At 41.1% G+C, this 14667-nt stretch overlaps 1 protein-coding gene across 1 annotated transcript in view; it reads right to left on the reverse strand.

The window, feature by feature from the left end:
* Positions 1–14667, reverse strand: part of LOC106858078 (uncharacterized) — a 181579-nt gene that overhangs the window by 89771 nt on the left and 77141 nt on the right. The gene's annotated exons all lie outside the window — the stretch shown is intronic.

Genomic DNA, 14667 nt, shown 5'->3' on the forward strand with positions numbered 1-14667 from the left:
AAATATGATAGAAACCATCAGGCCAGCAGTGCTGCTCTGCTGAGCAGGAGCAGAGACAACAGACAGTATGGAGCTGATTTCTGAAATAGAAAATTTGTTCAAAGGGGATGGCAAATGTAACAAGCCCAGCAGGTATTTGCTGCACTGATTCCATGCACACTGAACTTAGGAAATTCTTTCTCCTTCACTTTGAAGTGTTCATGTCCCACACACACACAGTCCAGCACTGCAAGGGCAAGCAGGGATGGACCTGTGAGAAAAATGGGCTCAGGCGTGGCTTGGCTTCAATTTTTGGGCAAATATTTTGATCTGCCTTGGTGGCAGAGCCAGGGATGAGGGGACACCCCACCTCCTCCAAACCCAGGCTGAGGGTGCAGGTGGCAGATCTGACAGGCCTTTGGCACTGGGAGGGAGCTCACATTGCTTTCAGTGAGACAGCAGCAAAGTCAGGAGGAGGAGGATTAAGCAGCAGAAGATAAGCATCATCATGACTGAAAAAACCACAGGTAGTTACTTCGTATTACTGGCACTCTTCATTCCCACGTGGGAAATGAGGCTTTAAAAAAAGCCATTTAATTAGTTTTTAAAGAAAAATAATAATAAAAAGAATTTCTCATTCATGTAAGAGGGGTGAGAGCCTTTCAACTGCAACCTTTTCGTATTAAAGACTAAGATTTACCAAGGTTTGTTAGTTCTTTGATGAGCTCAAGCTTCACTTGACTGGTTCATTTCTGATCCTGGCTAAAAGCCACAGGTTAAAAGAAATTTTTGAGGAGGTTTCAGACTATTAGAAAAGCTAAAAGAAAAGTGTATCCTGAAACACCAACATTTGCTGAAGTGTAGCTGAAGAGGCACAAACCCACTAAACCCAACTCATTTCTCTACAGCTTTAGATTCAACGCAATGACCGACAAAATGATAATTTCTTTGTCCTCAGCGATACTGGGAAACACTGGCAGGCTATAGAGAAATAAAATAGAATTCAGTTATCTCAGAGCTGCACAGCAAACCAAATCCTAACCCGTGTGAAGCCAACGAGGCTCCTCTCGGTTTCACGCGGACGTGATTTAAACAGAAACTTCTCCCCGAGAAAAACACTCCCCCCCTTCCCTCCCCTCCAAAAACAAGAGGCACCAAAATAAGAACGTGCGTCTGCTCGCTTCTCCTCGGCAAGAAACAGGGAGAACATATGACAGGAGACAGATTTTGGACGTGTTCCTCCAAGCACTGGGGGAGCCACGCGAGCGCCCGGCGCCGCACGCGCCCCTTCCAAGGGATTTACTCCCCCCAGCTCACAGACATCTCGTGGTGATGAACACCAGTGAGCCACCAGCTCCACAGCTTCCACTTCTATTTATACTAGCAGGATTGGAAACTAATAAAACCTCCTTGCTCTTTTTTTTTTTTTTAATTTTTTAACAAAACTAAGGGGAGAACTGTTCTTTTGTTCTTTAGCACCCACAATGCTACGTGGCCTCCTTGCATAAAATATCAACTGGGTGAGGTGGTCTAGGATATACAGCCTGATTTATTAACACTAGTGTCTATATTTTGAACCAAAATATTGGAATAAAACCTTTCTAGCTGAGGAGCTCATTATTATCCCCTTGATTTCACCATTCGGAAGTGTAGGGCTGTTGCATGCTAATATATAGGAAGTTTCTCCTTTGATTGCAGAGTGTTCCTATTAGCAATTAAAAAAATCTTTTCCTTCCTTGTTCAGCATAAAACGCTGTGGTCCAGCTATTGGTGCTGTGTGACTGAAAACCTCATTTTCTCCTTCTTCTAACCCTACCTTCTTCATGCTCTGTCCAGGATTTCCTTGTCTCTGCCTTAGTATTTGATGAAATATTTTCATGCATTTCTTTGCTGCTTTTTACACCAGAAACCCACCACTTCTTCTGTTATACTCACAAAACCTGACTTTCCATCTCCATGTGTCTTTAAAACAAGCACCTTAGTTAAAAGAAAACCATCATAAAATAAACTATGATTTAATTTCTGAGTTAAGACACCAAAAAAAGCGTTTTTGATACAGCTTTATTAGAGAGCAATCACATTTGAAGGAATACAGTGAATGGGAATAAGTCTCACCAGTTTTAGCCCTAATGCTATGAAAATTTGCTCTCTGAGCATCTGCATCTTTTGCTGTCCTGTCTCCTATTCAAGACCTTCCCCACTGCCTGCTCCCTGCCAAGCTGTTTGCTGCAACTCCATAATAAAGGTCAGATGTTGCCTCAGTCCAAAGAAGCACAAAAATAAATGATCTGAATGTGAAGTAATAAAGAATGTGGTTTACATTTGTAAAAGGCCGGGTCATAGAGATTTTACAAGCCACAATCAGCTGTTCCACATTCCTAAAACAGAGTAGTCAGGATTTTAAAATCTGATTACAGCTTTGCCACTTGGAAAAAAAAAAAAAAAGGAAAGTTAAAATAAACTCAACAAAAACAATTCTGTCAAATGATAAATTTCTGTCTGCTTTCCATATTCAATGTCACTCAAGGTTGCAAATATATTTTGCCTTTTGAATAGTGAGAAAAATGACAGAAAATTTCTGACACGTAACAAGTCTGCCACGTTAGGTCTGACAAAAGTTCAATGTTATCAAGCCTATCAATCCATCTGTAATGACATGCTGTAGGCAATTTAAAAAAAATAAAAATGTGATGTTTGCTACTGCAATGTTTCACGTTTATTTATAGAGCCAATGTTGCAACACAAAAACATTATCCATGGGACATACTGGATGTGAGCCTTCAATCTTGCCATGGGAAAAATAATTGAAAACACCTTGCATCTAGATTAACTTGATATCAACTTTATATATGATCTGTCTAGCTTACATGTGAGGGGGAAAAATATTCTACAATATATTTTAAATCCAGTAGTATGTTAAAATGTGGATTGTTGACATGTGCCCATGTCCCACACTCCCTGCACTCATGGTATTACAGAACAGAGCTACATGAAAAGATGTCTTTTCTCCAAAAATTTTATAAAATACTTGATATGGAAAGGAACATACCTTTTTTCATGAAGCAGACCACCTTTGCCCAATTAACTCTGCCTAGGAGCTACATGCTAAATAGAGAAGGACAATTCCAATCCCTTCACTTCTCTCTTCTTGTTAATGCTATTCCATCTGAGAATGCCACACATCCTCAGCTCCAGGGAAAACAGCCCTTCACCAAGTTTTTATGAAAATGTAGGTGATTTCAGATTTCCTACAAATAAATGGAGGCTTTATGTAAAAGCAGACACTGGACTAAGTGCTCTTCATTGGTTATTCCAGCTTGAAATCTAACAGCAGCGACCTGCTCTATCACTAGCTCTCAAAAGTAGGAAGCAGGTGAAGAAAAACCAGTGTGAAAAGCAGAAATATGAATTGGCATTGGGGCAGAAGTCTCCCCTCCACTGAGCTGCTGGTGAGGGCTGCAGCTCTGGAGCTCAATTCAGCATCTCTAAAATCCAGTGAGGGATTAAACCTGCCCTGAGCACAGAACTGCCCAGAGCTGGGGAAGGAGAAAGCACCTGCACGGATCAGGGGTTCAGCTCTGCAGCAGGAAAACCAGGGAGTGAAACACCATCTAATTCTGGCAACAGTTTGTGTGTTTAGGTCAGTGGAACACAGCAGTTTACTCACTGCCTGCAGGCTAAGGTATTTTTATTTTCCCCATACAACAAGTTTATGCCATATTCATTAATATAAAGACTAATTTTTAAGATAACAAAAGGAATCTCTTAACTGCCACGCAGTATTTAAAACCCATTTTCTGTATTTATCAGCTGTATATGAGCAGCAACTTTATTTATTTAAGGCAGCCACATGCAAAGTTGCCATTTGGGTGCCCAGCTCTGGGGCTAACCCGTGCTCTGACCCGTGAGCCACTGACTCCAGCACGTGTCTGAGCTCCCTGGACTTGTAATAAATCACTGAAGTGGAATAAAATCTGTAAAATCATTCCCATTGTTACTGCAATCCTGCCTGAACAAAGCCCACCAGCACGGAGTGAGGAGGTGATTTTGATTAGTTTAAAAGCATTAGGGTAACAAACCCTGCTTCAATCAGGGGTCACAGCAACCACAATGTATTTATTTAGAGGGAAGACAACATTTCATTAACAACACTTGGGACCTTCTCCTGAAGTCTGTGATGAAGATGGGCTGATTTCAGGAATCTAAATGTTAAATATCTTTAAGAAAGCAGTTTGATTCCTCTCTCTAACAGGGACTGGCAGCTTACATTGACTTGCATAGCAATTTAGAGATGTAAATTCCTAACTCAGAAAACACAAATGCTGTTGGGCAAAATGAACAAAACCAAACCCTCATAATGGCTAGGATCAAAGTCTAAATATATCATGTGCACCTGAAATGCTCCTATATGTGGACTTTAATATATCTGAGTGTCTGGCATACAAAGGTGTAGAACTGCAGCTATCTTACAATTTGCTTTTATAAGGAGGTATTATAGGCAAGTATCTGCAAACCACAATGCCCATTTGACAACTCCTCTTAAATTGATCTAAATAATCGGAATGAATTTTTTAAAAAAATCTGAAGATCCAAAAATTAAGTATTCCCTCAAGTTTTACACAGTTCGGTTTTTTCTCCTTTAATTACAGCTTGGATGGTCTGCAACCAAAACCATATGTCTAAAAAATCCTGAAACCTGAGAAAGTTGATTTGAACTTTAAAGGCCACTCACTGCTACAATGCAACACAGCTCACACGAGCACACATGCACATATGGCAACATTACACATAACTATAATGTAATGAACAAATACACTGGACAGGCTGCCAGGCACAACACTCGCACCCCAAAGACTGAATTTGTCTTTTTCTTGGTTTCCTGCAAAAAGCTTTGCAGCAGTTGTCTTTGAGCAGTAATTGTCTCTAAAACATAAATTACATACATCACTTCCAGCACTAACCATAAATTATCCGCCTGAATAGCAAACAAAGCTGCTCGTTCTGATAGTCAGTGCAGCCCTGCCCGGCTATTGATTAAGCACTCTCAATGCTTTATTAGGTTTTCTTCCCCCACAAAGTCAATACCAGGATGAATATTTCTTCTTGGGCTGTTATGAAGTATCGTAAATCTGAGTCATTATTAACAAGTGCCTGATTAGTGGAGCAAACTTATCTGAGAGTTTGGCACAGGATCCTGGAGCGTCACCTCCCAGCTAACACCCATCACTGCCACTGCCTCTGCTGGCAGCCGTGATCCTTGTGCTTCCACAAGTTATCACCTCCTTTTTCCCTTTTTTTTTTTTTTTTTTTTTAATTAAAGAAATTACTGCTGCACTCATTCCGCTTTATCCCCATGTCACATTCCCATGTGCAGAGAGCATCCGTCACATAACGAGTGTGTGCATGGCCCCTGTTCCCCAGGGATGTGGGGCTCTGCCATGGTTTGCTTTCAAAAAATTTCATTTAATTCAACTTAGATGCAAAAGCAAAAGCAAACAAAGCTCCTTGTTAAATATACTTAGCCAGCATTCATTTCTCCTTATTAAAATCATCATCTGAAGAAAATAAAACAAACACATTCATCAATCATTTGCACTTGCTCGCATTAAGAACAACTCCTTTGAAGTCAGAATAAAATCCTTTAGGGGGAAAATACAGTCTCAAAGTATAAACAGGTGAAACCACAGGCTCTTAAAGCCCAAGATGCTGGCACATGAACCTGCAGTTCATCTTGTGCCACTACAGAGAACACGCTGTACCTGCTGCAGGTAGAGATGGCCCCTTCCACCCCAAGCTTTCCTACAGCACAGACCACACTCAGCTCTGAAACTGGCACTTAAAAGTCTTTTAAAATCTCTGTCCCTGCTCATGGCAGTCCTCCATAACCAGATACATGCCTGCTCACTTAAAAATTTTTCTTCTTTTTTATTCCTAATGTCCTGCACATTGATAACATTTTGCAACAACAACTTCCAAAATCAAACTGTTACATGAAAAAACATCAGCTTTGATTTCTTTCGATCTCTCTTTAAAATTCTCTATCAAGCAGGCACTATTTCCTAGAAGTGAAATGCAGGACCTAAATGATGCCCAAAGTTTTTTCTCTGTTCACTAACTAGAACTAAACTGTGAGGTGGAGTTGGGAGAAGGTCTATCACAGCACAATGAAATCCTGTAATGGTGCTCATTTTTAAGCCATGTTTTCCCAGGCAAGGTATGAATAATGCAACCAAACACCCCAGAACATCTGAATAAAGCAACACCAGCCTAGCGGATGCTAATTGGCAGCAATTGGCGCTGATTGTGGAGTGCGGCTGGAGCTGTGATTACAAACAGAGCTGATGCAGCCAGCCCAAACCTCAAGTACTGCTGCTGCAATTAAAGATATTTTATCAAATTAGACAAGTGTTTGCCTTTCCCTGCTATGATGGTTATGAGCAAAACATAAAAGAAAGCCTGGCTGGCTGTACAGCACCTTCCCCACATCAGAGCTCTGCCGAGATGAGTTTCTTTCTGCTTGGACTTTTTTTTGCCACAAAATGGAACCCTTTTAGAAAGAATTCAGGGCTCTGCAGTGACATCCTTAAAAGCTCTTGCTTTTGTCTATAAGTGCTTTTGCCCTAGAAATGCAGTCTCTTTGCAGTGTACCTGACTTCCAGCACCGACAAGTGCTGGTTATGCACACACACAAACACGGAAAGGCTTTGAACTTTCCAGGTCTGATTCCACAATGTAAGCCCTTAGTATTTTTGCAGGCAGGTAAACACTCTTCAAACATCATTTCCAAGGCAGTGACTAGGAGTGAGGCTTCAGGACTCCTAGCAACTGGATTGATGTTTTGAGTGCTAAACCCCAAACACAAGCCCCAAGTTGACTCCAGCCAAGCCAAGTCCTGGCACCCAAAGGTGAGTTCACAAAATACACCTTGAACTCCAGACATCCCTGCACCCTGCTGCCTTCTGCTTTCCTGGGGGAGGAAGTCAGTAAACCACTTGGTCATGAACTAAGGCTGCCTCTTTGCTAATATTTTCTATTATTCCCAACTCTTCTTTCTCAATCTCAAAAAAATTTACATGAACTTCTGCTCTTTCTCCAGCTTCCTGTAAACATCTATAAATCAGGTCAGCAGAACTGAATTGAAAAGGATATAGAAAAAAATCTAATGTGCCGGATCATTTCTAAAAGCTTGGCATTTACAGTCATTTTTACAGATCTCCAGGAGCACCAAAAAAAAAAAAAAAAAAAAAAAATCAAGGCTATGTAAACGTATGGAGGTTTTCAGGCTAAGACAGCTGGAGAGTGACAGCCAGTGTCACATAAAGTGTGAATAACCTGAAGATACCCATGGGTTAGCCAGTGCCAACATCTTCAGGACTAAACACAAGCTCAGAGACCACAGCACTGGCATCAAAAAGGAACTGCAAAGAAGCAAAGGCAGCACTTTGTGTACTCTGCTCAACCTGCACTTTTAAGGGATTTATGATGTCAGGTCTGATGAAGAGCACGGCAATGATCCAACACAGCAATAACAAAACCAGAGATAAAGACAGATGTGAACATTGGTGATGCCTTTGAGGCTCCCCAGGATGAAAGGTGAACGAACAATTTCAAACAGGAATAAATGCTTGTTCCAGTAAAACCTGTAAGGATGGGTCAGATTCTACCAATTTAGTGGTGGCATACCACGTGCAATGGGGTGTGTTGAGAAACTCTGCTATAATATTACCAGAAAATCTGTGTACAGCAGCAATCTGAGTTTGTGACAGCAGGAGTGTGAGAGGATGAGCTCGAGCCAGCAGGATGCAGGAACGGGGAAACAAGAGCTGCAAGAACAGCTTATCTGGAAATCAGCTTCCCAACATTCAGGGAAAGGACACAAATCACAGCTTTAGCTTCTAGCTGCAGGAAAGACAACAAAGAAAAGTCATGTTCTAAGTGCAGAATAAAGTAAGTGTTTATTCCAGCTTTGTCCCTGTCTTTACTCTGCCCTCAGAAGAACTCATCAATCTGAGTAGAGAATGTCTCCTTTTGTAGAATAAATGTCTCAAATCCAGGAGTGTCCTTGTGTCCACTACAACACTGAGAAAGGGATACCTGAAGCACTCCAAAACCAGTTTTGGTGCTTCAATCCATACCAGAGCAGCTCTCCCTGGTCCAAAGCAGTCCCTGATGCCATGGGTGCAGTCCCTGATGCAGCAGCGGCCAGGACTGCAGGTGATGAGTGATGGTGCTGCCACGGGGGAACCCCCCAGAACGGAATTTGTCAAATGTCCTGCCCACAGGTGTCAGTGCAGGACCAGGACCCCAAGCCCAGAGGTTGCTGCTTAACCTACAAACAGGCTGAGTTACAATAGTATGAGGTCTGAGAAAGCTGACAAATTAGGCAGCTTAAATTTCAGGGCATTCCTATTGTAATAAGCCAGTTCCTTACAAACTGTGCTTTTTCATAATATAATTAACCCCAGCACTAAGCATGTGAGCAAATGAGTTCATTTTTCACATGAATAATGAAAACCTTTTCTTCTTTCTTCTCTTTTCTTTTCCCAAACCATTACGAACAGAAATGAATATAAAAAACTTCTCAGCAGAGAAAGGATGATGTGTGCTGGCTTCTCGTTTAGAATAAGAATTCATTATGGAGATTTAAATGGAAGCTCCTGTTTTCTTTTCTTATTTTTCTTAATAGTTGTCCTTGCCAGTCTAATCTGAAACTTTGCTCATCATCAGCTCTAGACTGGGGCTAGATCAAACACCCTCTGCTATGTCCTGAAATGGGTTAAATTTCTCTCTCTTTCCATATCTTCCTGAATATTCTCTTCCATCTTTTGTTTTCCATTTCTAGAAGATCTTTCTAGCAGTTCTGTGGGCAGAATTACTCACTGCCCTGACAAAAATCCCGTGCTAACTTTAAATGTAAACTCACTCCACTTCCTACTACAGAAAATAACATTTCTGTCATCATTCCCTGCATGGCTGAAACACAACCACACAACCAGGCTTACAAGAGACACAAATGGGAACTGGTTATTCAGTTTACACAGGCAGAAGTGTCGGCACAGTCACTGTGCCTTCCAGTAACTCATCATGTGTGTCAAGGGCAAAGCAACCCATGGGAAGAAAAGAAAGATTAAATCTTCATCAGCTTAATTTGCAAAGAAACACAAGGGAAATGATTATTCCCAGAGACTCCATTGCCCGATTTTGTCTCATGAATCCTTCCAACTTCTCTGACACCAATGGGTGCTCATTAACTATTGCTTATTGTGATTACTGCTTACTGTCCCTGCTGGAAGGGAGTCTCTTGAAAAGGCAGAGATGGCATTGACTGCTGAACAGGAGCTGAATATTGCAGAGAAGTCTGAATCCTGCTCATTAGAAACAGCAGCCAGGTGAGCATCCTTTAACTGGAAGGGAATTCCCACTAAGGAATTCAACCAGGGCATTTAAATTTGAATATGGAGTTACATCGAGCTTGAAAAAAGAGGGATGTACAAACCATTAACTTTCATGCAGATTTCACCAGTGACAAGCTCTAAGCACAGAACTGAAATAGGATTTTCTCTTTCCAGTTAAATTAGCAATGAGGAGCAGAGCACAGCTGTGATTTCTCATGGCCTTCCCCTGCAGAAGAGACCAGCACAGAAAACTCCTCTAAAGCAAATACATCAGCCCAGCGTGGTGGGGCAAGGCAGGCACTCTGCAGAAGGAACAATTTGGCAGCCAGTTCCCTCAGCCTGACAGCAGCATTTGAACCTGGGACCTTCCTGCCCCTGCTCACACAGGTGCTCACCACGTGTAGCTGCTGCCTGAGCACGGGGAGCAGGCTCAGCCCCACACCCCGGGAATTCTGCTTATGAAAATACGGGATCCCGAGGTTTTTCCAACAGACCAATGTCAAAGGTGATCACAGGCAGAAATTAGAGGGCTGAAATTGTTAATTCCGCATGGCTGAAATTAATTCGTACCAGAGCAGGAAGAATCAGTTTCATGTAACCCAAACTTCACGTTCTGGTTCTCAACACAAACTAAATTTGCCTTTTAAATCTCTCTGGATGTCAGGCATCTGGTCTTGATGGAAAGCCATACCCTATTTTTTCAGGGGGTATAACCAAAGAGAAATTTGCATTTATGTTTTCAGTGAGACATCAGCGTCTCGTCAGCTTTAATAATTTAAAACTTCAAAGTTACTACATGATTTAGTCTTTTTATAGATGATCATTTTACACCTTAAAACATGTGCTCCTCTACCTCTCTCCTTGCAAACAGCTGACATGCATTTTCACGTTCCTATTAACAAAATGTGTACTATAATAAAATATTACATCACACTACACTCCTATAAGATTGTTTGGTTTAGGATAACAAACTCTGGTTTTTTGAGCAACAGTAAGGTCAAAGCATTAAATTTAAATCTGTTAAACAGAATGTGCATTAGGAATACACTCTAAGTCTTAAACAGCTATTGAAAATGTTCAAAAAATTAAAAACAGACAGCAAAGGGCAAATACTACTAGAGAAATATTCACACAGAGCCAGAAGGCTGTGTAAAAATAAATACATATCCTGCACACACTTGTGTGCAGCTCACATAATGTAGACAAAGACGAGTATATTCCACAGATGTGTATTGTTTGGAGTCTGAGTCCTGTTTTCAGGAGAGTGAGGAAGTAAATCAATGAATATGTTTACCTTGATCTTTAGCTAACTCTTACAGACCACTTAGAGCATCTCATTTAACCAAAGCTCTTCAAACCCAGCACTGCCGGCTCTTCAGCTGGTGGAAAAACAGAAAACAGTCCTACAATGCCTGTCAGAGGAATCCAAGGCTGAACAGCCTGGCCTGAGCACTGATTAAAACCAAGATCTTTCCAGCTATATGAATAAAACACCCCCAAACCTGAGCAACAAGGCAGGACTGCGGCAGCAGGTCGATGCCAGTTCACAGCTCAGGTTTCCCCGTTTGGAATTTCACCCTTCAGTTCCAATCAAAAAATAAATTCCTCACATTCAACCCAGGCTAATTACTTTTTTGCATGGAAGAGGCAGCCAAATTCCCTGTGACGCACAGAGGGGAAGTGTGATCTATGAGCAAAGTACATCCACCACAGCGTTATGGATGGTTCTGGAAATGCAGCCAGAAACAGACGTCGCTCCCAACATCGCCGCTGTTGCCAACAGTTACCACCTAATGTTGTCTGAGAGACTGCAGTGATTTCGTGTTCAGAGGGAAAGGCAAAGCCTCTGGTGTCTCAGATCCCACGCTGCTGTCACTGCTGGCCACGGGGAGTTTAACACCTGGAGGATGTTCCTGGAGAAGGCAGCGATCGCCTTCCCCACGTGGGATGCGGCCGCTGTGTGTGCCTCCTTGGGTGACTCAAAAAACAGCAAACCACCCCAAAACCCTGACAGCTGGCTGGCCTGAAGTTTTCTGCTGAAGGAATGAATGCAGCAAGACCATAAACTATTTCTTAATTACAGGATACTTTAGTTAATAATTTCACTTTTCTGCCCACACTGCACCGCCTCTTTCGTCTACCCAGGAGTGTAAAATTATTAATTTTGCTGGATACTTATACCTCCCAATTTTACTAAATACTTATATCTCTTCTGCAGGATACCTGCATTGTGACCATTAGCAAACAGTGAAAAGTGCAGATAATGTGTGAGTATTTTTCCATATTTATTTTTTTAAACACAGGAAAGGTGTGAATGGTGACCAACACAGGTGATGTTAAACCTGGTTATTACACCACTAGGACAAAATACCAGAGGCTCAAAGATGGGAGAGGAGGAAATCAATAGTTTAACTTAATGGACAAACTTCTGCAGAACATAAAGCTAAGAAGGATAATTTGTTAGTATCAGCCAACCCAAAATTATTAATGGAAATTTTTAAGATTCTTGAGCATCCAGCCACACCATAGACCTCTGAAATGCACATCTTCAAACACAGCTCCTTTTCCTTTACATCTTTCTCTTTTTAGGGATCACTTTCTGAAATTCCTTTTGTGCATTATCAAAGGAACCAAGAGACAGCTTTTCCAGGAAGAAATCACTTGGTTTGGGAGAAGACCAACAAATCTCCTTAGGCCAAGATTTAGGCTGTGCTCTTAACTGCTCCCCTAAGCCTGTGACCCAGAGAGGCAACATTCCCCTGCAAGACAGACCTCAAGCTGAACTTACAACAATCTGCTTCACCTCCAGGTGAAAGTTCTTCACAAGGTGCAAAATACTTTTAAACATTTTGTTTTCCTTATTTCTTCCTTTCCCCTCACCTCGACGGTCCCATGCTTCCAATTAAATTAAGAACTGGACCAGTGTAGTTTGGTGGGATTTTCCCCTCCTATGCTAAAGTATAATTATAAGATGGGGGGAATAAAATTACAAATTCCACCAAGGTCATTAATGTACAAAATGCAAATTGTCTCCCATTTGTCAAAGACCCTGGGGAAGTCTGGAGATAATTGAAATGATAGATGAACAGAGGAGACTAACTGCTAATGGTCTGTATATCAATGAATCAATGTCACATTTATGAAGGGCTTTGGGAAATTATTCTAAATACTTCATCTACAACAGCTGAAGTTTAGCCTACTTTTTCTTTTTAATGCTGAAAAATTAATGAAAAAGTTCAGTTTTTAGTTACACAAGTGTAAACCTGGGGTAATTTAAGGTGGATGACAAGAAATTGAAGCACTGCTTATGTTTGTGCCAGATGTGACGAAAATTCTCAGGTACCATGGATTTTGGGATGAATAAAAGCAATATATTTCAGAGATAATCAAACATAGGACTAGCCCTTGCCCCCAAAGCATTTAAACTCAGCTATTCACCTTTGCAACTCATTTTCTTCAGAATATGAATAAACTAAAAAAATCAAGAAGTACACATGCCACTGATTTCTATGCTTTCCTATTTTCCTCATATTTTCAATTACAAACTGAAATGCTCAGATCAGAGGCTGTTTTCAGATGTATTTATGGGGCATTGACCAAACAGGAACAGAGAGAGGAAAACCTAAAATATTTCCTTTTCAAACAAAAGCTGAAGCAAATCCTGCAGGTAATTTCGGTACAGTTGCACAGAAAATCATATTTCCACTTCAAAAGAAGAAAAGCTACAACCAGTAAGTCCCTCTGCAGAGCATTCTCCCAGCTGTGTGCTGGCAGGCCTACATTAGTAAGGGCCAGTGGAGAGGAGACATATATAAAAAAGAACACTCACATGTCATTTTGGTTGAATCTGTAATTAGTCTGGGGAGGTGGGTCACTTTAAATGGTTTCTTCTATGATTATGATTATTATTACATTTATTATTCTTTTTTTCTGCTTTTCTTCCCACACACCAGGAAGGTTTGGATGAAGGGAAACTAGAGGCACAACTGCAGGCTTCTTTTGTGAAAAAAACAAAAAAAAAACAAAAAAAAAACCCAAAAGAAAACAACAAAAAAAACAAACTTCTTCTAGAAAAAATAAATAAACTATCAGACACCATTTAAGAGGCAATTTACATTGCAACAGGTACCATCACCACAAAATCACACAAATTAAACCCTTTTCCATCTTGATTTCACTGTACAAGATAACACAGAGGCAATGGGGAGAAGAGGAGAGTTTTCTTGTCTGTGGGAATGAGAGAGATTTGTTTCATCTGGAAATAGCAGCACGATTGCCTGGATCGTGGAAACCTGAACTAATCCAGAAAGACATCTGATTTCCCCAGAATCTGAAATAAAAGGTCCTGTCTGAAACACAGAACTGTTACAGGACTTGGCACATGAAACAAGAAGGGAACAAGGTTCTCAGGAAAACAGCACTGAGAGAAAACTTTGCTGCTGTCTGAGAAGAGGTAACATTGCAGGTAAAATGATCACACTACATTTTCTGTTCATTACAACCACAAATAGTCATAAAAAGAATCAAGAAGCCCATCAAGCTGCTGAGAAAACAAGGATGAATATCCATGTGTTGGAACCTGCCCTCTCAATTATAAAAATATCACTAAGGATGATGGAGATGAGGAGCAGCTTCCCTTAGGATAACAACAAACCTTGAGACAAAACTGATCAGAAACGTAAAGTGATGTGAAAATCTGTGTGAGAAAGGACCCACCCAGATCAATCTGCTGAGTCACTGACATTAACCAGCACTGCTCATACTGACTGTCTTTTCTAATAAAGATCTGTGAATAAACACACAAAAAAATCTCCCGTAGGAAGGGGATAGTGTTATGGGGTAAAACAAAATTTGCAGTGCCTATTTTAAGGAAGATAGGGAAGGGAGGAAAGGTAGCAGCACGAATAAAACAAGGTGTATTGCAAACTTCTGTGGAGATAGTCTGTTCTGGATGCTTCAGTTGGTTTGTAAAACCTGAAAACACAGAAAACCAGTGTCTGCTTGATACTGATTTGTTAATATTCTGTCTTTTCAGAAAGACAGACTGCCCTGCCAGTCTTCCCTAGTGCAAGCTCAAACCAAGCACTCCAAACCCAGCAATGTACCAGCCCACCTCAGCCAAATGAGCATGTATTTGTCTCCTTTTATCTCTTGTTAGATATTTGCCAATTAGAGAGGAGCAGGAGTGTTCCCTCTGCAAGGTCTCAGAGCTGCCCTTCCATCCCACAGCCTCCCCTGTCCTCCCCAAATCCCTTGCCCGAGAAAGAAAGAGGCACAGAGAGGAGAAAGAAGG

This window comes from Sturnus vulgaris, chromosome 10, assembly GCF_052056855.1.
Source record: "Sturnus vulgaris isolate bStuVul1 chromosome 10, bStuVul1.hap1, whole genome shotgun sequence".
Lineage (NCBI taxonomy): Eukaryota > Metazoa > Chordata > Aves > Passeriformes > Sturnidae > Sturnus > Sturnus vulgaris.